Here is a 23,429-nt window from a genome sequence, read left to right as displayed (position 1 = left end):
CCAACAAGATAAAATAACTTTAAATGCAATAGCAATGAATAAATCAAGTAATCTAGCATTAGATGAGACTATCATCTGATACGGAACCTAAAAATACATTTGCTAACGTAAAAGAACTAAAACATTGAAACATATGCATGCATATATCCCATATAGAGTTCCAAAATGAGAAGACAGAGGGGCATTCAAACAGTTGATGTTTAAGTGTACCTGTTTTGGAAGAAGAAGACCAGCATACAGAGGGTGATGAAGTTAGGAAAACTGACACCTGCTTCATTTTTAGGCTGGATAAGTGTTTGCATAGCAATCCGAGGGTGTTTGTCATTCCATAAAAATTTAGAACATAAAGAGTTCAGACGAGCAAAATATAAGAAAGGAATTTTTATGGGGAGCATAGAAACAGTATAAAGAATATGTGGCGTAATCATCATTTTAATGGTGTCCAGTCTACCCCACCAGGACAGAAATAAGGGAGACCAGGTTTGGAGAAGGGATTGGAGTTTTTGGGCAAGGGAGTCAAAAGTAAACTTAAGTGTGTCAACAAGAGAAGAGGAAAACCAAATACCCAGGTATTTTATTTTGGAGGGGCACCAAGCAAATGCTGTAGAGTCAAACATGTATTGGTAACAAATGGAATTTAGGGGAAGGACTTCGGTTTTGGATAGATTAAGTTTGTACCCTGAAATGGACGAATATAGGCGAACTTCATCCATAAAGTGTGGTAATGATGAGACCGGGTCATCCATGTACACTAGGATATCGTCTGCATATACAGAAATTTTCATTTCAACAGATGCCAGTTTGAAGCCATGGACATTGGGGTTATTTCGAATACGTTCCAGAAAGGGCTCAAGACATAAAAAATAAAGTAATGGGGAAAGAGGACAACCCTGTCTTGTGCCCCTAAACAAAGAAAAAAATCTAGAAAACTGGTTGTTAACAAAAATACTAGCTCGGGGAGAGGAGTAAAGGAGCTTAACTAAGGAAATAAAAAAGGGACCAAAACCAAACCATTGCAAGGACCGAAACATAAATTGCCAATTAATCCGATCAAAGGCTTTTTCTGCATCCAGGGACAGGGCCGCAAGGGAAGATTTAAAGGATTTACTGTGCGAAATAATATTGGCAAACATAGGGGCATTATCAGAGGGTAATCTACCTTTTACAAAGCCAAACTGATTAGTTTTAATCAAAAGGGGGACGAGAGTATGTAAGCGGGAAGCAAGAATTTTAGCGAAAATTTTACAGTCATAATTAATCAGTGAGATTGGGCGAAAATTCTTACATTGGGAGTGATCCTTGTCAGGTTTGGGAATTATGATAATTAGGGCTTCCAAGAACGACCTCGAGGCTTTAGCAGAGGAAATGAATGAGTTAAAAAGTTGAAGTAATTTGGGTGCAAATATGGAAGGGAATGCAGAATAAAACTCAATGGGCAATCGATTAGGACCCGGTGCTTTAGATTTTTTGAGGGAAGAGATGGCCTGAAGGACTTCTTGAAGGGAGATGTCTTTCTCTAGGTGGGCAAATTCATCAGGAAGAGAAGGAGGAGAGGGGAGACCCTCAAAGAAAGACGTTAAGATTGAGACCGATGGCTAAGTGTCATTTGTATAAATGTTGCGATAATAATTATGAAAAACTTCTGCAATGTCCTCATCCGAAGAAACTAATTTATTAGTTTGATCATTAAAACTAGGATCAATCGATTTACGTTCAGATTTGATTTTGAGATAGTTTGCCTACATTTTACCTGCTTTGTTTTGGCCCCTTGATATTTAGATTTAATTTTTAAGAGGGTATTTTTTTTTTAAACCTTTATTAGTTGCGTTCAACACAGAGTCATGACAGTTACAGCATCTGCAATTCAATAAGGCAATTTGTATGGTACATTCAGTAGAGAGACAAAAGGAAAAGAACAAAAGAGACATCATCCGAGCAGTGGCCAGTACAATGCAAATACATCCCCCAGTGTCCCACAGTGGGAGGCCAAGCGTCTAGGGACCTCTCATCCTATCCAGCTGGGGGGCATAGGGAGAAGGGAGATCTCCTCCCTCCACACACAGGTGGAATACTAGGTAAGTAGGTGCGTTATCGCAGTCCATCCCGATCCTGAATCGTCTCTGTCCTTAACAGTCCGCTAACTGTGTCACCTTGTGTAGTGGCGTGTCTCATGTGCATCAAGTATGTGCAGCTCCGCCCAGCACCTCAGCATGTGTTATGTGTAAGGGTGATCTACATGAGATTCAACTGAATACGGTGTGCCGTACTTTCCCACCAAGGTGTCGCCTACAGCTTCGTGCCAGCGCGGTATTTATTGTGTATATATCCCCAACAGCCCATAGTGCCGTAATGATGGGAGGATTAGCGAATTTTATCCCTAAAGTCGTTTCACATGGACCTCAATTATCCCAGTCTCCCCTACAACATTCCATCAACAGGCACGTCGTCTCATCTCGATTTAGGCGGCCCCAAGTACCACCCGTAATGTGGGATGTAGTAAGGTGAATGTAGTGTAAAGCACCGATACGCTCATGGGCCCGGGACCGGCTCGTCTTCTCCAGAGGAGGCACTTTGCGTCGCCTGAGATAGCCAGTACACCTGTAAGGGGACCAGAAGTCACTGGGAGCACAGCGGGCGGGTAGCAGTTCCGCATAAACGCCGTGTTGTTCCTGACAGTATTGGAGGTCGTCCAACCATTCCTTGAACTTCGGCGCCCTCCCCTTCCCCCATCTGCAAGCAATCCTCCGCTTAGCGAGGAGTAACGCAATGTCAACAAATTTACGATCTGGTTTGGGCACATTTCTGGTATATCCTAGTAGCATCACTATCGGATCCATGGGGAGAGGGCCAGCAATCATTACTTGGAGGGCAGCATGTACCTGTCCCCAGTAAGTTTGTATTGCTCCACATTCCCAGGCAAGATGTAGGAAACCTGCGCCTTCCGCCCGGCATCTAGCGCATCTATCATCCTCCGGGAGGCGAAACCTCAACTTTCTGACTGGTGTATAATAGTATCTTTGCACAAACTTGTAATGAATGATTTTCAATCGACAACTGGAGGATATTCTAGCCGTGACCGAGCAGCAATATCTCCACTGTTCATCCGTGAGTGCAGTAGGTAGTTCCGACTCCCAGTCAGTCCGTGCTTTAGACAGGACTATTGGGCGCTGCTCACGAACGGCAGCATAGAGTTTAGACACCAAGTGCTTGCCATCCGATACGAGCATGACATGCAGTGGTAATACCGTCCCTGGTTCCTCCGGGAAGTTAGGGAGAATATCTTGCATACCCTGCCGGAGCCGAATGTAGTAGAAAACCTCCATAGGTGTCGGGGGAGCAGTCTGGAATATCTGATCTTTGGTACGGAACAGTCCATCCTGAAATAAGTCGCCCCACGTATTAAGGTGTACGCGGTTGCACATGGATCGGAATCCTCTTTCCAGTAAAAGTGATAGTTTCGGGTGGTACGCAAGAGGCAGTGCCGGTGAGTAGAGCATGGGGGCGTCCAGCAGTTTAGTTACTCTCCGCCAGGCATCAATTGTACAGGTTACAGTGGTAGCAGGCGTCTCAACATCCCCAACCAATCCCATCAGCATGCCCTTGAGCGGGAGTGGATGCACGATCCAATCCTCCGCAGCGACCTGTGGCATAAAGGGAACGGGGCTAACCCAGTGATAAGCATGCTGCGCCTGTGCACTGAGATAGTATACCTCCAAGTCGGGCACATCGAATCCTCCCCTATCATACGGCTGTGTCAAGACCGCCCAACTAAGGCGCGGTTGTTTACCTCCCCAGAAAAGGCGAAGCAGCTCAGAGCGAAGTCTTTTGAAAAAGTAAGTGCCTGGGTAGTAGGGTATGTTTTGAAATAAGTATAAGAAGCGTGGGAGGACAACCATTTTGATCAGGGAGGCTCTGCCTGCCATCGAGAGCGGGAGGGCCAGCCAGCGAGACACATTATCAGTCAATCGTGAAATGGCCACACCGTAGTTTAACCGGATAGTGTCATCCTTACTGAGCGATATTTCAATGCCCAGATATTTCAAGTCAGAACTGCACCACTCCAAGGGGTAATCCAGCGGAAATCGGGTGACTGAGGCCGTGAGGGGGAAGAATTGCGACTTTTACCAACTAATATGCACACCGGATATGCCGCCAAACGCTACAAATTCCCTCAGAAGCGGGTTGAGGTTGTCTTGTGGATGGCGCACATATAGAGTGACGTCATCTGCATAGAGGGAAATGCCAATCTGCCGCTGGTTACAGTTAAAGGCACTGGTCTTGTGTAACTGTCGAATTCTGCAGGCCAGCGGTTCTATTGCCAGGGCGAATAGTAGGGGCGACAGGGGGCACCCCTGCCTAGTCCCTCTCGTGATCGGCATCTGTGTCGAAAGCACCCCGTTGACGACGACCCTAGCGACCGGAGAAGTGTATAGCAACGTCACCCAGGCGATAAATATTCGGGGGAACCCCATTCTGCTCAAGATAGCCAGTAGATAGCCCCATTCCACCGAATCGAACGCCTTGGTGGCGTCCAGAAACACGGCAGCAACCGGCAATTCGGGTGTAATGGTAGGAATTAGGGAGAACAGCGTGCGCAGATTATGAGATGTGGCTCTTCCTGGGACAAAGCCAGATTGGTCCGGCAGTACAAGAGTAGTCATAAGTAGGGACAGCCTAGTTGCCAACACTTTCGCAAGAATCTTCGCGTCACAATTCAGCAACGACAGGGGTCTATAGGCATCAGTGTCCGTTGGATTTTTTCCAGGCTTCAACAGCGAGGTGATCGCCACCTCCCTCATGGAACCCGGCAGTATCCCCACCTCTAGTGATTCCTCGAAGGCCTCTTTCAGTACCGGCGCCATGATGTCGATGTAACATTTATAGAATTCGGCCGGTAGGCCGTCCAGCCCTGCCGCTTTGCTATTACTGAGGGACATGATCGCTTCCCTAATCTCGTCAAGTTCAAAAGGGCATCCCAAGAACGCCCTGTCGCCATCACTTAGCCAGCAAAGCGCTATGTCCTCCAGGAAATTACAGAACTCTACCTTGCCTTCCTGCTGTGTGGAGTATAGGCGTTTGTAGTGTTGTAGGAAGGTGTCTTGAATCCCCTTAGAATCCTGGTAGATCCTTCCCTCCCTATCAGAGATTTCCAGGATATGGGTGGCAAAGCGCTGGTGCCTCGTGAGTGCCGCCAGTACCTTCCCTGGTCGGTCCCCTTCGCAATAACGCCTAGCTGTCCAGTATTTACCCTGGAATTTTACTTCCCTGGCTGCTTCCTCCTCGTAGGTCGTCAGTTTGGCTCTGAATTGTACCGCTGGGTCAGGGCTGGGATTTCCGATCATCTCCGCCTCCAGCGCCTTAAGCTCCGCCTCGAGTGTAGTTAACGTGCGCACTATGCCTCTCAGTATTCCACAGCTTTTAGAGATCGTGATTCCCCTCACAGTGACTTTGAAGGCTTCCCAAATGGTCTCGACCTTATCGACAGACCCGTTGTTCCTAGGGAAGAAGGCTTCGATCTCTTCTCCGAGTTCGTGTTTAAAGACAGGGTCCAGCAAGGCCGAGGGGAAGAGCCGCCATGGTGGTCTTACTCTAGTATGTCCTGGCATTTCCAGGACGGTCAATACAGGGCAATGGTCTGAGTAGGTACGAGGCAGATGTTTCACCCGAACGATCCCCCCAGCGAGGCCCCGTGAGATAAAGCAGTAGTCGATCCTTGCCCATGAGCGTGCATGTGCTGTGAAGTGGGTGCCTTCCCTAGCCGCTGGATGTGAGTGCCTCCAACTGTCCACTAGTCCTGCCTCTGTTAGTATTCCCTGATGCGTCCCTGGCCTTTGAGTTGTACTGTCCACTACCGTCCGATCTATCCGCCATAGTATGTAACAATAAGTTGAATTCCCCCCCCCCAGATAATGTGCGCGGCCTCGGTCTCCAACATGTGGCCCCACAATGACAAGAAAAAAACAGGAGTATCGACGTTAGGTGCATAGCAATTCACAAGCATTATCACATCGGTTCCCAGCCTTCCCCAAAGGATGACATACCTCCCCTCCTTATCCACCCGCACACCCAACTTTTGGAATGGCAGCCTTTTATTGATCAATATAACCGTCCCCCTAGAATATGTGGAATAGGAGGAAAACTCTCTCACACATGCCCATCTGCTCGCAAACTTGGGGGCACTACCCGGGCTAAGGTGGGTTTCCTGGAGCATCGCTATCTGCACATGGTGCCGATCTAGATAAGCAAGTACATTTCTGCATTTCCGGGGGTCATTGAGTCCACGGACATTCCAGGACATTATGGCGACCGTAGCCAAAGCATCATCACCTATGTGCGTCGTCATATCCCTGAAGGAAGCCAACAGCTGATGTTCCAGCCCTCAGTTGAAACGTACCAATTGTCAATCTCTCCGCTGTCCAGTACAGTCTCACCATCCGAACAACCATGCTTACATACATGCGCCCTTCAGTACCTGTACACTTGCCAAGAACGCCATACGCAACAACCTCGCCGCTTCCAACAACTCGCAGCACAACAAACGAACATCCCCCCTTTCTCCATGCACAACTACCCAACCCAGGCTTTCCATTCCCTCCCCCCACCCACTGAAGCAACCCAAACTTGCCAGTACCATGATCCCCCCCCCGCCCCAATCCCCATACTCAAGAACAATAGAAAAACCATGTGGGGAATTCCCTCTTGGGAACATCAGAGGTACGCACAGAAACACCCCAACACTCCCCCCTCGACCCGCATGCATCATACGGGAAAGACAGAGAAGGTGGGGTGGTGCCTGGCATGTATCGTCCCTGCAGGTTAAAGCCCTCCCGCCAAACCAGTGTCTCTCATCACAGCCCTCCAATCCGGAGAAGTTACCATATAGTTCAGGTGGACCATCCATGCAACAGTCGTCGCCCGTTCAGGTTCCTGCTCCGCCGTTTGCCTGCCCCAACCAATAGCAAACCCTGCAGTGGGGCAAAGCATACAAAGCTAGACATCGCTCCCAAGCAAATCCGCAATGCAACAGTTCCGCAATCCACGCCATCGCCGGCAGGACGTGGCCATCCCATCGGTTGCAGGTCTCTAATTTCCGAGTCCAGCCTTAGTAACAGCACAGGGAGTCAGTGATCAAGAGCAAGCCAGACTTTCATCAGGACTCATCGTGCTCGATAGGGTTCCCGCCTGCCTCGTCTTCCTCCTCGTTTCACCCGTCTCTCCTAGCAGTGCGGAGCCTCTTGATGTAGTCCTCAGCTTGTTGTGGGTTCGTAAAAAAATGTTGTTTGCTTTGATGGGTCACCCTAAGTCGGGCCTGATACAGAAGCGCGTAATCCACCTGCATATCCCTTAGTTTCCTCTTCACATCCAGGAATTTCCTCCGCTGGTCCTGCACCATGGGCGTGAAGTCCGGGTATAAGGAGAACTGTACTCCATCACAAGCTAGGTTTCTGTTCGTGCGAGCCGCGCGTAGTGCCGTGTCACGGTCGCGATAGTTAAGCAGCCGGGCGATGATGGGCCGTGGCTGCGCCCCCGGCTTGGGAACCGGACCCAGGGATCGATGCGCCCTCTCGACAATAAATTGACTGGAGAAGGCCTCCTTACCCACGGCAGTGCTGAGAATGCGTTCTACATAATCCTCCATACGTCCAGTGTTGGTGGACTCCGGAACACCCGTGACGCGAATGTTGTTGCGTCTGCTTCTCGCCTCCAACTCCTCATTCTTCGCAGCTATCACTCTCAGTATATTGTCCATTCTAGATAGGCGTGCATCGTGGGCAGTTGCCGTGTCCTCTGAAGTAGAAATGCGTCGCTCTGCTTCTGTCAAGCGCTCCTCGTGGACCTCTAGTTTCTGCGCAACCCCATCCATCCTGGATGATAGACGGTCAACCTTGTCTACTATCGTGGCAAAGCCCTGCCGCATCTCCTCCATCATCATACGCAATTCCGGGGCCAGAGGAGTAGGGGGGGTTCAGTGCCCGACGGTCCTGGGGCACCGCCGGTTCCCGCCGTGTTGCGCGATGGTTTTTTGGCGGCCGCCGGTTCGAAAGAGAGCTTGGGCTGTTTAATATCATTCTTGCCCATCGCGCCTTGTCAGTGTGCACTCGCTGGGTCCTGCGAGGATTAGGAATATTTGCGCACCCTGTCCACAGAGAGGACCACTCGCTCCAGCAACCCCCCACGTGGCGGTCTCTTCCGAGGCGGTTACACCTCTCCAAGGGGCCCAGCCAGCAGTGTCCAAGTGGCCCCCTCGAGCCTTCACTCCAGCAATTAGGGCCGATCGATAATGTCCGCAGTGGAAGGTGGGAGTGGCGGATCACTGTGTTAGGTTAAGCAGATTAGGGGCCAAGATGTGCCAGTGGGGGGGGGGACGGGCTGCTGGACGCGGAGAGGGCCGGCGAGCCACTTACATGAGCCAAGATTCCGCTGTTCTGCCGATGACGATGACCCCCAGTGGTCCCCCGCCGCTCCGTGTGTGGAAGTGCCCAGATGCAGCAGGGTTGGAAGCCGATACTGGAGCCGCTGTGGTGCCGCCTGAGTCGGGGCCGGAGGTACGTTAACTCCACTCGCCGGCTCCAGTCCGGCGCTGCCAAGCTCGATCAGCCCCCTCAGCGGACCTCCGGGGCAGTGCACAGTCTCCCCTCACGCTGCAGCAGGTCTGGGGGGGGGAGACTCACCTCCGCTGCTCCTCGGTAAGCCTTCGGGCTATCCTGCACGCCTCAGTATGAGCTCCGGCAGCTTGCCTCCCTCGCAATCCGAGTACTGCGACTCCTGGGCCCAGTCGCCTCGTGGAGAGCAGCGTGGCTCGGCGTCCAGGTCAGTCGAGCAGGCCTCTGCAGTATCACACTCCGGTCAAAACTTCGAGCCGTATAAGTCAGGCTCCTGACGTCGGATTTTCCCCAAACTCAGGCAGACGCTGCAAAACAGGGATGCCCATCAGCGGTGCGATTTCTGGACATTCACCAGCAGGATAGAAGGATATATTAAGGATATTCCTGGCCAAGCTGCCAGAGCCTCACAGAAGTGCGGCCATTAGCTTGTGCGCCCTCTAGCGCCCCCCATTTTTAAGAGGGTATTACAAGCTTCGACTGTAGCTATTTTATTCAACTCAGACTTTGCTTTAATTCAATTCTGAAGAGCATCCTTGGATTTGGAGGAAAAATACGAGTGTTTAAGACTTTTAATATTTTTGAGTTGATTGTCATATTTGAGTCGATTAGTCTTTTTTTTGTGACGTACGAAATAGTAAATGCTCTAAAAGCAGCTTTAAAGGCATCCCAATTATTAGGAATAGAGGCGTCAGAAGGGTCATTAAGAAGAAAAAACTCATTAATAAAAGCCGTAGATTCCTTAACATAAACATCATCAGATAATAAAAATGTATTGAATTTCCATCGACTGAATTTCGAGGAAGTCAAGGTAAGATCAATGGCCGCATGAACAGGGGCATGATCAGACAGGAAAATGGACCTAATATCGGACTTTTGAATGGAGGGAAGAAGGGATTTACTAACCATAATATAATCTATCCTGGAACGGGACTGATGTACATTAAAAAAAAGCTATATTCAAGGGTGTCAGGGTTACATATTTTCCAAACATCGTAAAGAGGACGCGAGGCAATGGCAGATTGGAAACACTTATGAATCTTATCAGTTTGAAATTTGTGAGATGAGAGCCTATCCGAAAAAGGATCTTACCATTGATTAAAGTCACCAGCTATTACAATATTTGGGCAGTCCATAGTAGATATAAGGATTTTATTATCGTTCCAAAATTTTGGATCTGGTCTAACTGGACAATAAATGTTTAATAAAACCAAAGTTGTATTTTGGATCAAAACATTTGCCATTACCCAGCATCCCTCGTCATCATGTTGAGAGGATAACATTTGAGCTGATAACGCCCTATGGAACAAAATCGCAACACCCCCTTTTTTGTTAACCGCAGGAGAGAAAACCAATTGGCCCACCCAATGCCTTTTTAACTTAGAAGATTCAACATCTGTACAATGAGTCTCTTGGAGAAAAACAACTTGAGAATTAATTTTAGATAAATGAGACAGTACCTTCTGACGCTTGACAGGATGACCAAGACCTCGAACGTTCCACATCACAAAATTACACATGATGGAAGGGAAGGCGGGGCAATACACGTGAGGTGGACACACTTCAGGAGAACATCTACAAAAGAGGACATACGAAGAAGAAAAGTTACACCAGGAGATAACACCCAATACAAATATAGTAAACAGATGCAATATGACCAAAATCACTGTGATGGTATCAGAAACCAAAGAAGCCGTAGTACAAGAAACATTGATAATCTAGGGAAAAAGAAGAAAGGATGAACCCAAGTCAGAGAAGGAGTGTAGAAAAAGAGACAGCAAGAAAGGAATGAAAGAAAAAAGAAAGAAACAACAGGAAAGAAACAAGAAAACAGATCAAGGCAGAAAAGCCAGGTCTGAGAGAACAGAAATAGCCAATACATCGGGGGTCGGGAAACGCCAAAGAGGACACGGGTCCCATTGAGCAGCAGAAGAGCAAGAACGGGCAGAAATAGGAAGAAATCCAGAAATCTCAAGAAAGAGGGTGACACATAAAAAGTATCATGGCAGAACTGGAGGAAACAAAGAACCACAACAAATTCAGGCTTGCAAGAGATAAATCAAATATTAGTGTCCATTTCAGATGAGGAAACAGACTGTAGATAAGCATGGAGCTTCTGGGGATAGTCGAAGGAGCAGGTACGACCATTATGTGTGATCTTGCAGAAACAAGGAAGCAGGATACCATATTGAATGTTCAGCTGACGCATTTGAGGACGAAGATTCAAAAATTATTTTCGTCGGGCATTAGAAAGGTCCTGTGAAAGAAAAATGTTATGCCCTGACCATACAAGACCACGTTTAAGTCTGGCAGATTTGAGCACACGTTCAACAAACAATTAGGGAGGGTCTAAGGGCAGGTTTACCGACCGACCAGATATAAGCCCCGGACTCAATGCACAACAACAAATAATATCTGGGGGTCAGAGAGCAAGTCAGTAAGTCAAGCAAGAAGGACCACTAAACCAAAAGCATGCAAAACAGTATCAGTGAGAAATAATATTTAATGAACGGCCAAGTCAAGGCTCAAGAGTATATGGAGAAAAATATTGTTCCCATCAGAAGCCACACTGTACCGCCCTTGTTGTCATCATTTGGGTTCTCCTTACCCAGGAGACACGACGGCCGGTAAGTAGTTACCGTGACCGAGATGTGATGTGAGGGCAGAACAGAAGGGTATGATAGTGGCTAATGAAAAAAAGCAGTGTCTGGTGATTGGAGTGAAAAAGTGAAGGGTAATGATAAAATTAGGTGAGTTGGGTGGAAAAAGAATTTTATTGATATCCCCCAATCCCTAAGATTAAAAGGCAGGTGTGGGTGCAGGTTTTAAATAATAACCGCACTTATTGGTGGTCGACATGTTTCTACATTCACAAGAAAGGAGTTTCTAATGCATTCTTCAGGGCCTTGGAAATACACTACTGCTTTGTTAATAAAAATGAGATAAATAATGAAAAAATATCACCTGGAAATCCAGGCGTACTCAACCGTATACTGTTAGTGCATAGTGGTAAGGGATCCAACATGTAAAACAAACAGACAGACAAACAAGGAAACAAATAGGACACTAAATGTTATTCACATTGTTTCTGTTTGTAATCATACTGGCAATACAATATGTTCACTCATACTAGGACACAGTCTCAAGTATACACTCACCCATATATGTAGGTTGAGAGGCTTCACCCCACCTGGCTGCAGCGCAGGTAAAAGGAGCACCGCTCTGGGGATAATCATAAGGTATTTACAGAGCGGTTTCATAATGTGACACAAGGATAAAACAAAATAAAACAGAGTATACTTAGAGACAAGAGGTGGTCTGGACCTCTTATATATCAAGTGGTGACAGACTTCTAGGCATGCCCGCCGTGATCTATCAAAGTCAGTGAGGATGAATACCAAATGTTTATATATACAGAGTCTCTCACGTTGTGCATGAAATGATGCACACAGACAAGCGAGAGAATTGCGTGGCTGAGCACAGAAACGAGCATCCCAATAATAAATTACTCTAGTGGTATGCTCTCGGCTGGAACTCATTTTAGATGACAGTGAGTTAGCTTCCCAGGGTGTTTCATAGTACAAAGTTCCGCTGCAAAGTACAAAATTATGCGATCATGGAGAGCTCTTTAAGAGCGGAAAATGCTCCGTGTAAACGTAACTATTTGAATGAATACCAACACTTTGAAAAGATGCCTCGAAGTTAGCGCGATGAGCGCGAAGCTTTTAGTCATAAAATCGGAGTCGCCATTAGCGGCGTATGCTTCTCCGTATGCGCGTTAAGAAGGTAGGCAGCGCGCGTTGAGGAATCAGTGCGCACAGCCAGGGTACACTCACCTTTCCGTCGGTGTCTCCGGGCAGTCTTCAGTACTGCTTGGGGGGCACCGATCGCGGAACACGGTGATGTTTTGTACAATCGTGAGTAATGCCCTGAGCGTCACGTGACAAGGGCGGTCACGTGGTGCCAGGGATCCTGGGAAACGTAGTTCACTGCGCGTTTCTGCCAGTGATTCAGCGAGGACTGGGCAAAAAGTGTGTTTAAAAACACACTCTAAGCGGCGCAACAAAGTGTGATTAAAATAATAAGTCACACGTATATTATTGAGCATTGATAGCTGTGTGGCAGCTGGAAAACCACTCCATGGTGTGTGAGATAACATTCTACAGGGCAACAATTTTGGACATTGACATCGGATAGGATATCCAGAATGTACAAGTGCGAGTGCGTGGCCATTTCAGATGAGGAAACAGACTGTAGATAAGCATGGAGCTTCTGGGGATAGTCGAAGGAGCAGGTACGACCATTATGTGTGATCTTGCAGAAACAAGGATGCAGGATACCATATTGAATGTTCAGCTGACGCATTTGAGGACGAAGATTCAAAAATTATTTTCGTCGGGCATTAGAAAGGTCCTGTGAAAGAAAAATGTTATGCCCTGACCATACAAGACCACGTTTAAGTCTGGCAGATTTGAGCACAGCCATTAGTTCGGTAAACTCAAGAAATAATATAATAATACCACGGGGCTTAGAGGCATTGGAAGTGAGGCGCTCCAGGCGGTGAGCACGTTGGATATTAAGAGGATGGGACGCAGGTTGGAGGTCCAGAAGCTCATGCAGGAAGTTTCGAAAAAACGACACCATGTCTGATCCCTCAACATTCTCCGGAACACCATATAAGTGCAGGTTATTTCTTCGATTACGATTTCCAAGGTCCTCTGTGTGGAGCTTGAGCATTTTGATTTCTTTTTCCAATAGGGGAATTTTAGAAGAAGCATCCTGTATATCACTGACACGCTGTTCAAGGTTCAGGACTAGAAGTCGCCGAATCCGCTCGTATTTGCTTCAGGGCATAATCCGACTTGGATCTCTCGCCTCGTCAGGCGTTCCTCGGCCGATTAGAGGGCAGAGAATGAAGTACAGCCCGTAGCTCGGCGGAGCTCACGGGAGAGCCGTCCGTCCCCAACGGCGTGTAAGCCACCCCCCCCCCCCCCGGGAAATCACATTTATAGTTCCTGGTTTTAGGGTATTACCCCTCATCAGTCAGGCTAAATTGAATCCAGTGGCATAGTGAGCCCGCAACCCACATCTGGGCCTAACCGGCTCACTTAGGGCGAGACAGAAAAACATTCACAAATGATGGATGGAATGCGGAACAAATCAAAAATTCACCTCCAGTCAATAGATCTGGGTTAAATCCATTGTTATTTTGCTCACCATGCAACTCCAGTTTAGTCCCACCCAAATGCAAACAGTTTTCATTCTGCTTCTCTTAGGAACAGTCCAGCCCGAACTACCAAGCCAGGTCTTCCCTGGACCAGAAACAACCCTTCTGTGACCGGTTAAAAGGTATCACATCTCATCAGTCAGGGTAGCTTGAATTCAGTGGTACAGTTAACCCTGGACCCATAGTCCCCTTAGTGCCTAGGCACATAGTGCCTAAGTGCACTGGGCATACCCAGTGAACTTAGGATGAGAAAGCAAAAGACACACAAATAATGGATGGAATGAAGAACAAATCAAACATTCACCCCAGTCAAGAGATCTGGGTTAAATCCATGGTTATTTTTCTCACCAGGCCATTGCATTTGTTACCCTAAGTGGGAAGGGTATGCCCAGACGTCTGCCGCTTGCTCGATACGTCACCAGATTCAAGCTAGCCTCGCAGATGAGGGGTGATACCCCAAAACCAATCCCAGGATGCTTGTTTCTGGTCCAGGGAGGACCTGGCCCGGCAGTTCGTGCTGGATTGTTCTTGAGGGAAGACGGTTCAAGACTGATTTGCATATGGCTGGGTCTAAACTGTAATTGCGTGACATGCAAAAAGACAATGGATTCTTTTTGCATTTATCACCCTAAGTGGGAACGGTATGCCCAGACATGGGTCCTGTACTTGCTATGCCACCAGATTCAAGCTAGCCTGGCTGATGAATGGTGGTACTCTGATACCGATCCCAGGATGCTTGTTTCTGCTCCAGGGACAACTTGGCCTGGCATTTTGTGCTGGACTGTTCCCATCAGGAGCAGGGTCAAGACTGATTGCATATGGCTAGATCTAAACTGGAGTGGTGTACAAAGAAATAATGGATTTAGCCCAGATCTGTGACTGAGGGTGAATGTTTGATTTGTTCAGCTTCCGTCCATCATCTGTTCTTTTTGCTGATGGAGATCTGGGCAGCATCCCTTACATGTGTTAAGCAGGAATCAACTGGGCTGGAATTCCAGCATGGGTCGACCTCACAGTGATAGTGAAATGCTCCTCTTCCGAATGAAAGAGTTGACATGGTACATGTTATACCATCATCCATTTTGCCATGCAAATGCCGCAGTCAGGCTGCTATTTTTTTTCTATTGTGATAGCTCTGTCGCCGAGTGGCCCGTACAAATAACAACATCTTATGTGTTGAACTTAGCCCTTGTGCAGAATTTTAAAGGTGTTTTGATTGGGTGCATACAAACTGGCAGTGCAAGCAAAACTAAGCTTGAAGTATTTTACCCTGCATGTGCAAGGAAATGAATGTGTGTCAAACGCCATTGTGTTTAGGGAGAGAAGGCAACTTAAGAATGTGAGCATGTAAAAATGGCATTACTAACTGGGCCTAATGTAATCATGTGACACCATGAGAGGGACAGGGTAGAAAACTGAGTTCTTTTCATAAGGTTATGGAACTCTGAGGTGACTCGCAATATCACTCTCATGTACGCCAGGGGATACTATATCACACCATCACCTTTTCCAAAAGACACTTAAAACATTAGGAGTAGCTCTTTCATATCAAAGAGCCAGCATGTTTGTGAACATGAAGAATAAAAATAAAATCTCTAGGGCAAAATTAGCACTTTAAAAACTGAGATATTTGTTGCAAATAAATATTAGAAACAGTTCAATGCACGTCATATTCTTTTTAAACAAAAAAAAGCTGCAGTATTTCGAAATGTCTAGAAACAGGCAGAACGATTCAAGCCTTTCTCTAATGAAGGTGTGCAAAAAATAAACATGTCCGCTCTGGTTGTCACGGTAAGCTGTTGCTTTAAACCGCTGCTTCAGTTATCCCTTGTGACCTGATCTGTTTTCATCTCGGCTGCTGGCTCTGCAGCGGGCCACGTGACATCAGAACTCAACTGTAATAACTTATGACTGTCGAATTCTGATGACTTTTCTTTATAATCGGCGACTGGGTATGTCGCAAGTCGCCGATTATAAAGAAATTAGAGACTGGTGTTTATGCATAGATTTTAGAATCCCGTGTATTATAGATCTCCTGCACCTAAGCTGCAGCATGAGAGAAACAGGATTATTTGGAAAAAGAACCAAAGAGCCCACAACAACCGGGTTAAGGCTTTAAGTACTTGCTCTAGACACCTGCTGTGCTCTACAAGTCATGAGGCAGAAAAGTGGGTAGACCGACTCAGCCACTCATGCTTCCGAAGTCGAAATTTATGGTAACATTAGATATTTGTAGTATGCGTCCCTTACAACCAACAACTACGGTATAAAGCAATGTATTGGCAGTATTATTTAAGATAAATCAACTATATTAACAGACTGAATTAAAAGTAACACGCTAAAATCAGGGGCACTTTCTTTAAGTTCTTTTAAATTAGAGTGTCTCGCTTCCAGGACCTTATTGCGATTTCTGCTCTTTCATAACAATAAAGATGATACTGATCATAATCAAAGCGAAAAACACTTTACAGCATAGCAAGAGATAAAATACAAAACAACAAAAGGTGACATGTATTTATAAGGTTGAAGTTTTCTATTCCCAGCTTTAAAGATTGATTTAAAAAAATCCTTTTGACTGCAGCATGAAGCAAGCCCTGAAGTGCCAATCTCGGCGAGTCTGTTGCGGGTGCAGCCATTGCTGTCACTGTGCGCTGGGCTCACAATGCATGAAGCAGAACGTTTACAAGGAGGAATTAAAGGTAATGTGAATGGATAGATCTGTTATCAGGCGAGGGCTGGTGAAAATGATTAGCCCAGTTCACAGCTTTACAGAAAAGCCTCTCAGGTATTTTTTCCCCGCTTCCTTTGCAGAGAAAGTTTTTCGGATTTAGATTTGTGTTTCTGAGCTGAGATACAGTAGCTGGAGCGGATATAAGAATAAATTCTCTTAAGCCTGAAAATAATCCAAAGCCACAGTTCTTTTAACCTCCCAAGCATCAGGTAAAAATTCACAAAAAGGCATTTCAAGGAATTCCGTGGTGCATTGCTTATAAAGCACACTCCTCTTGTAGAATGCACATTAGAAAGTCTCTATATTTTACACTGAAATCTTCCCTTTTGTAAGGTGCCATGTGACACACTCACAGCTCCGCTATCTATGACACCGCACAAGTGTTCGGATTAAAATACTAACTGCTGTTAACTTTCATTGAGAGCCACTTCTCTTCTGCTGTTGAATATCTAATGTTTACACTGCACTGAAGCTCAGAAATGAGTGTTCTCACTGCGTGCATTGAACAGAGTGCAGATAACCCTTCTGAAGGGACACAGGTACCTCACAGACTGAGAGTTGCTTTGACCTATTCAATTTATGTGTCTGTGCTGGCTGGACCTCCTGCCTCACAGACCTGTTCATTTGACCTTTGAACCACCCTTTTCGGATCAACTGAAATGGAAATCTGCATACTAATAACATGACCCACAATGGAAGACGGGAAGTGTTGCAGCTGCTCATCATGGTGAGCACCGGAAGTGATTGCGGGGAACAGGATTCCATGTGGTGAAGAGAATGGACATTGGAAGCTCTTGGTAAATGTGATTGTGCATTCAAATTGGTTTTAGCATTACTGGCTAAGATTGCCACGCACCTGAACTTTGAGAGAAGGCCAGTGCAAGGAGAAAGTTGTGATTTGTGATGATAAAGACTTTTTTCAAAGGAGGTCTTGAGTGAAATGACCGATAAGAAAGTCCATCTGCACCTCGTTTTCCCACATTATATTTTGTTTGTGGACTTTAGAGCAAAATATACTAATCTCTGTTCTCAAACCAACATGTGCAAATTGCACACTGAGTGGTTTGCAAACAGGGATGCAATTTGTGAGGTGGCATATGTATGAAGAGATCGCATTGTAAATTGTTCATTCACAGGGGGTCACAGAATGACTTACCTTATAACTATTACTTTGTCAGGTTGCAGTTTGTAAACAAGCCTATTCCCCATACACAATTGGCTGCGAGTGCAAAGGCTTTGGCATGAGGGGGAAGCAAACCATTGCTGCATTCCCAAATGGTAAATATATTTTTAAAGCAGCCCCTACATTTGAAAACAGTATTGTGTAAGCACAAGACCTGTGATTGTACAGATTCCAAGGTTTGTCATGTCAAAGATGTTTCGTACACTGGGCTCTTCGACCTTTATTGTACTCTGGGGGCTGCTGACCAAGCTTCAGGCAATGTAGACCCCGTCTAATGTAACTCACTTATGCTTCTTGTTAATTTAGGACAATGTTAACAGTATGAAGACTCCAAACTGGTACTGGAAAGTGTAAAATATTAATCAGCAGAATATTATAATTAGTGCAAAAATGTAAATTACTACGTAACAATGGTGACTAAATTGTGTGACATGAAATCACAAATTATTCGGTATAAACAACATGTTCTGGGGCAATATTGTTTTTGTATTTGACTATTTTAATACATAATAATGCAAAATTGGTAATGTTACACTTTATAAATTACAATTTAACACCTAAATCTATAAATATGTGGAACACAGTGCAGGCAGAAAATTATATATTAGACGTTACCCTGACTGTAGTTTATTTGTAGCAGTAAATGGACATCTGTGAGGAATTGCATATGCTTTGTTTTGGCACAGCAGCGGCGTTTTCCCCTCAAACAGGTGCTGTGCATTGATATGCCATATTGGGGTCATTTAACATCTGCATATAATGTACCTTGAGCATGGAAAGGTAAAGGACATGTGGGCTGCCATGTGCATATACACTACCAACATATATGGCAAAAGTATGTGGCTGAAGGGAGCCCCTTCTCGTCTGTAGGTTATTTGTACTGCAGTGCCACATAGCAGGTAAAGTGCCTTGATCATGGAGCAAATGCCTACTTCTCAATATTGATAAATCACCCCTAAAGTGTGCCTTTTAAGTCCAGAGCATTAAATTCTAATATATTACATATGGTATCCTGCATATTGGGCACCCTCACAGTCAAATAACTCCCAAAAGCTGTTTTCACTAAATAGTTTGTACCAAATGTTTCCATGAACATGCTTACATATCGTTAAAATATTGTCCATCTCTACCTAGAAAAGTGCTAGAAAGTGGGATATTGGTAGGGCTAAATATGCACCTACCACTAGTAATAGGGCCATCAACACATTATAGAGTCCAGTAAAGGTCTCAGTAAATTAGCTCCTTGCAGAACCCTTGGTAGCTGACCAGGAGCAGTCAGGCCCAACTTAGGAGACAGGCGTGTAAAGCACTTATAAACACCAATACATCAAATTAGTAAGATTCAACACACAATAAAAATCACACACCAATTTATAAAAAGGAAATATTTTTACGAAGAAATAGACACCAAAATGACAAAGATCCATAATAGGGAACCATAGATATGAATTTTCAAAGATTAACCACTTTATAGTGCTTAATCTTTATAGTGCAATGGAACGTGTAGATGGGGAACATGGCGGCTACTTGCTAGACGCTGGCGGTCGCGGCCACCATTACGGGGGAAGTGCAGGCAGGAGAGCGGCCGTACACAAGCTGAATTTGCATAGAAACCAGAGTAAAACAGAAAGGGAGCCTTACTTACTGTATGCCCGAATGATCCCAGAAGGTTGTACTTTCTCACTTGGAGGAAGAGGAGACTGGAAAAGGCTGTGAGGTCCCCAGGGATGCGCTGGAGCGAGGCAGCAGGAGATCTCCAGTGAGCTTGGCAGGCAGGGATCTGAACTGGAGGCATAGGCAGAGTCAGCACAAGTCAAGCCTGCCTGCAGCATGTCAAGGAGGTGGAAGGCGAGGATAGGAGCTTGAGCAGAGTGGAAAAACAGCAGAAGCAGCTGAAGGGTGGAGAGCTAAGTAGGTGTGGGGGGCTGCATCTGCATTTGGAGACAGGAAAAAACAAGGAAGGTGAGGCTCCCTCCAGGTACACGTTGAGGACCAGGAATATTGGAGGTCAGGCATAAACACTTCCTATATCACCGGACACACTGCCTGAATTGTTACAGAGGGTTAAAACCACTATTAAGGCAAAGCGGGGGCGACAAGGAGGGACCTCGCCAGGCAGGGGGCTAGGAAAGTCCCCAGTCGGAAAACCTAAGGAGGGGAAGGAACAAAAATATCTGTTAAAATTACCCCCTCTCTTAAATCTTTTTTCCATGTGCTCCCAAGTATGCAGGAAGATGGGGCAAGGAGGTTGATCCCCAGCTCAGAAGAACATACCTTAAATTTTACCTCATGAACGCGTGGGAGCAGGGCAGTGAACAGGGCTAATGCTTCAGATGCTACTGTTAACACGGACAAGAGCGCAAACAGCACCGATTGTTTGGCGGATCTTAGCATGTTAAGGAAGGAGTCTGGGGCATCCCAGGGAGACAGTATAACAGTCCCTTTAAGCAATAGGTTTGCGTATTGGCACTACCTGAAGAGCTTGAAGTTCCACACCATGAAGCAAATGGGGACAGTCAAAATAGCTCGAATATGGAAATGCCTGAAGCAAGCTGAGATGTAGGACCTTCGCTGGCAAGTATATTACTGGATTTAAAGAGTGATATAAAAAAGCGCTTTGAGGTTTCAGAGGGAAACCAACAAGGCATTGAAGCTTCATGTTCTGAGTTAACGCTGAAGCTCGATGAAGTATCCCGGTGAACTAAGAAAGAGGAAGAAGTAGGTGCGGTGAAACAGGATGTGGAAAAGAACGTATCTGAGATCTCTAAACTTGGAAGGCAAAATCAAGCTCTAAGAGAAGACCTGGAGAGAGTGGAGAACCATTTGTGTATAAATAATCTAAGGTTCCTGAATATCCCTGGATCAGAGGAAGGGTCAGACATGAAGTCCTTCATCATCTCACTCTTACGGAAAATGATTCTGAAAGATAAAGAGGGGATAAATCTCGAGTATGAAATCCAGAGGGCACATAGAGAGCCGTTCCAACGTAATTTGCAGTGAACTAAACCTAGGAAGATCTTGGTTAATTTCCTCCCCTATACTACCAAGGAGGAGATACTTAGTAGAGCACTGAAAAATGGTCCCTATTCTGTAAATGGTTATTTCCTGCCCATTAGATAGGATGTCTGCAAGGCTACTGAACAGAGGCAGTTGGAATTAGGCGGTAAGATGGAGGAGCTTCGGAAGATGGGAGCAAAAGTCCAGCTAAAATTTCCTGCAATGCTCCGCATCATTTGGAACAATCAAATCAAATGTATAACTTTCAAACATTTGAGGATGTGGAATCATTAATCGACAGGAACAGGAAAGGAGATACCGCTAAATGATAAGGGGGTTACAGGATAGGTTGCTCTCTAGAGTATGAAAGTTTGAAGGTATTTCGGAATTCCCCCAATGGTAGGCCCGTAAGCATTCTTTATGCCTAAAAAGATAGGGAGGGTTCCCCGGGGATGGTGTAGGAGGGTGGGATGGGAAGGTGGTCGGGGAGCACGGATGGGAAGCAGTGGGGAAAAAACCCCAAAAAGTCCTTAGTACCTCCTATGCAAGAGAATTGCAATAACGCAGTGAAGAAGCTAGGAAAAGAACAATCTGGGAAGTATTGTGACTAACAATCCGAGTATCGTTATTCTTACATGGAATGTGAATAGTCTTAGGTATAAACCCAGACAGAGGAAAGTGATGGAGTATTTAAAAAATAGACAAGCCCAAATTATGATCCAGCAGGAGACATTCTTAGTTGCAAATGAAAGTAATGACCAGTTTGGTAGGTGTGGATGGGTTCAAAAGTTTATTGCTTCAGATCAACCACAATGCTGTAAGGGTGTGGCAATCCTAGTTAGGAGTGGATGCGGGATAGAATTTAAGGAGGCACGTACGGACAGCTCAGGCAGATGGGCTTTAGCTCGTCTAAAGTGGGTGGATAGAGATTTCATATGCGTGGGATTCTACAGGCCCAACAAGGATAATCCACAGTACATTGTAGATTTAGAACTGAGGCTGGAGGGTATTTCAGCTCCTGCAATCGTGTTCGGGGATTTAATTGTACTGATGAATCCTGTATTGGACCATTCAACAAGCAGGGAGAGTGCATATGTTCCTAGAATGAGGAACGCCTTGAAAAGTATGGTACGGGATTTGGATTTATTGGATGTGTGGAGATATCTGAAAGGGAGGATGAGGGGGTACACATATCATGGTAAAAAGCATCATCACTTTTCTAGATTAGACTATGTTTTAATTGACAGATGTTTTGCAACAAACATTAAAAAGATCAAACACCTTCCAGCGCACATTTCAGATCATTTAGCTGTTATGGTAACACTACAAGCATTTGGCCGGGAGCCACCTTAGAGATGGACGCTAAAGCGTGCCTTGCTTTTAGAAGAGGGGGTGGAGGTAGACCAGAAGAAAGCAGCAACAGAGTACTTTATTAGTAACAAAGATTCCGCCTCCCCAGGGATCGTATGGGATGCCTTCAAAACATATATGCGGGGGGGATCCTAAAAAGCCTCACCTGTGAAAAAAATCGAGAAGACCAGGCAGAACTAGCGAATATAGAAAAGGAGGTTGGGATTCTAGAGGAGGTTCTCCATACTATAAGTGTGGGAGAGGAAAGAGATAAAACCGAAAGTACGGTAGAAGAGGTCCAACTAGAATTTTAAATCAGGATGAAACGAAAGTGCAAGGCAAGGTAGTAAGCTGCGAATAGTGAGGAATTTGAGTATGGGGAAAAAGCTGGAGCTTTGCTAGCCTGGGAGGCCTGGGTTGAAAGATTAAGGAATGATATAAAGGAGTTAAGAACTGATGCAGGGGTAAAGCTGGACAGCTGGGAAACTATGCAGGAACATATAGTAGCACTTGTTTTCACAACTCTATAAGGAGAAAATCATTCCGGATTCCCCAAAGTTAAGAAGCTGGTTTAGCTCGCTTGGCCTTCCGGTATTAAATGAGGAGGGGAAGGAAATGATAGAAGCCCCAATTACTCAAGAAGAGATCAGGGGAGCGATTAAAAGATCTAAAAATGGAAAGGCGGCGGGGCTTGATGCTTTCCCTTCAGAAGTATACAAAATGGTAACAGAAGAAATACTACCTGTCTGGGAAAACCTGTTTAATATGATTTATAGGGGGGGAGGCGCAGGTCCCAGAATCCTGGAGGGAGGCCTCTATAGTTTTGATATTAAAACCGGCTAAGGACCTGGTAAAGGCGGAATCATATCGGCCGATTTCACTGCTGAATGCAGATTATAAGATCTTTGTCAGCATTTTAGCAGGGAGATTGTCTAGAGATGCATCTCAGTTGATACAATGCATGAATTGACCAAGCAATTAATAGGATGTATTGATATATCGACAGCGAGTTCAGCGCCTTTGTCGGTGGTCACATTGGATGCCCCGAAGGGGATTGGCCAAGTGTTCTGGGAGTATCTATGGGCAGTATTGGAGACTATGGGGTGCTGCCCCTTTTTTGTAACTACATTAAAAGCTTTATATCATCAGTCTACCGCTAGGATCTTCCACAATGGAGCTCTCACTAAGAGTTTTTTGATATCTAGAGGGATGAGACAGGGTTGCCCCATTTCTCCTTAGTTGTTCAACATATATATTGAACCATTTTCCCAGGCGCTCCGCCAAGATGACCTGGTTAAGGCTTTCCATGTGGTAGCAATCAGAATGAAAATCGCCCTA

The sequence above is a fragment of the Lissotriton vulgaris genome, chromosome 3_2 (assembly GCF_964263255.1).
Source record: "Lissotriton vulgaris chromosome 3_2, aLisVul1.2, whole genome shotgun sequence".
Classification (NCBI taxonomy): domain Eukaryota; kingdom Metazoa; phylum Chordata; class Amphibia; order Caudata; family Salamandridae; genus Lissotriton; species Lissotriton vulgaris.
Note: the sequence above shows the minus strand (reverse complement) of the source record.